Genomic DNA, 1,993 nt, shown 5'->3' with positions numbered 1-1,993 from the left:
CGATGATGTTTTTCTGGCAACATTTTTGCACTAGTGTGAACTGTAGATTTTATTTAAAGCTCCATAAATTCCCATGTTCCATAAAAGCTTAACCAAAAAGGGAAGAAATTTCTCAAAAGTGAGGGGCTAACTTGAGTGCTTGCATAATGAGTGTCCCATGTCCCATTGATAGAAGTAAATATGAAAAGCAATTTAAGCAGATCATAATGCTTATTGTGCTCACTTCGGCAACACATATACTAAAATTGGAAGGATACAGAGAAGACTAGCATGGCCCCTGCAGAAAGATCTAATGCTTATTAAATCAAAAAGGAAGAGCTTCTCAGTTACACCTCTGTTCTCAGATACCAAGAGATGTACCCATCTAAAATAAACTTGGCCTGCCAGTGTATTAAAACCAAGAGGAGTTCTTCACACAGTGCGAGGAGGTGGTCTCTTGGAGAGGGCAAGCAGAGAACAGCTCACTGTGAATGATCCATGGGCCCGTATGAGACAATTGGCTGCTATAAGAAAAACAGATACTAAAAATACACTGAACACACCTCCCAGAAGCAGGGTCAGCAAAACAGTGCTAGGGAGAGAATAGGTGAGTGAAGAAGGAATGACAGGATGGACGGAAAGGAAGCTAGACTCCAGCCCCAAAGAAAGACGGCATCTGCCCTTGGCCTTCTGCAAATTCCCGGAGTCTCTGCAGGCTGCACCAAACTCCTGAGTTCCAGTCACTCCAGAACCATCCCATAATGAGCTCAGCGAGGAAAGATACGCTTTTTCCCAGCACATTCACCTAGGATATCTTTAGTTAAAAACACCTTTGCTTGAAATTCTTGCCTTGTGGGTACTTTAAGAAAAGCTGGGGTTTTTTTCTTCTCCATCTTACTCACAAAGAGCACATTTAATACCTTAAACGCAATGAGCCTTTAAAAAGGTGACAGAGGGAAAAAAATAAATAGATAAAATAAAAAATAAAATAAAAAGGAGACAGAGGGAAAACTGAATGATCCAAAAATGAGAAACATCATACTAATCTGGTAATGAGATTTCTTTTTTTTTTAAGATTTTATTTATTTATTTGACAGAGAGAGACACAGCGAGAGAGGGAACACAAGCAGAGGGAGTGGGAGAGGGAGAAGCAGGCCTCCCACTGAGCAGGGAGCCTGATGCGGGGCTCGATCCCAGGACCCTGGGATCATGACCTGAGCCGGAGGCAGACGCTTAATGACTGAGCCACCCAGGCGCCCCATGAGATTTCTTTTAGAATGAGGAAACAAAATGCTCATTTTTTTAGGTTCATTAACTCCCTTTAGCAGTGTTTTCATGGTCCAGATACAGGAATATATTATGTATGAGATGGACCTTCTGCTCCTGCTCAACTTCTTTATTTCGTCTCCAACCCACAAGAGAAGTTATGGTACGGGATTATTTAGGGAGAGGCTATCAGGGACTATAGAGATGTCTACAGAATATAGAATAGCAGCCTCCAAAGATTCACACTCCAAAAAATATTGGTTTCACTTTTTACAATAATTAAAAGAAAAATGGAAAAAGAATATAAATGGTCTCAAAAGAGCAGACACTGGAGGTTTCACGTGAATTCCCTGCAATTCAATTACCACGATGGAGATTCAGTTCAGGGCATATTGTTATTGTGAGCGAAGAAGGTCAATAGGCCGCTTTTCAGGGTCTCAGTGGCTGTTTTATCACAGATACAACGTACATGGAGGCTTGGGGCCCCACTGTCTGCAGCTGCTATAAGCTAATTTTCTAGGATAACATCAAAGAATTGCCAACAATGATTAAATTTAATGTCCCCATGATATTATAAGCTATGTCTTTTGGGAAGGAGTTTGAGCCTAATATTTAATACCAAAGATATGATTAAACACTGAAAAGTAAATAAATAAATCATGCCTAGCAAGAAAGAGCAAAATCATTCAGCTACAGCTATCATATTTACAGACACAATTAATGGCTCGAATGCTTAGAAAAATTAGAT

The 1,993-nt window shown here is 40.2% G+C and overlaps 1 non-coding gene across 1 annotated transcript; it reads left to right on the top strand.

Moving 5' to 3' along the window:
• Positions 1–215: 215 nt before the first annotated feature.
• LOC112821751 (U6 spliceosomal RNA) lies at positions 216–323 on the top strand. Its single transcript, XR_003207532.1, has one exon. It is a non-coding gene; the product is annotated as a U6 spliceosomal RNA (small nuclear RNA).
• Positions 324–1,993: the final 1,670 nt, after the last annotated feature.

The sequence above is a fragment of the Callorhinus ursinus genome, unplaced genomic scaffold (genome assembly GCF_003265705.2).
Source record: "Callorhinus ursinus isolate GAN/ISIS: 27379988/994484 unplaced genomic scaffold, GSC_fseal_2.0 scaffold10, whole genome shotgun sequence".
NCBI lineage: Eukaryota > Metazoa > Chordata > Mammalia > Carnivora > Otariidae > Callorhinus > Callorhinus ursinus.
This window is presented reverse-complemented; position numbering and strand designations above follow the sequence as displayed.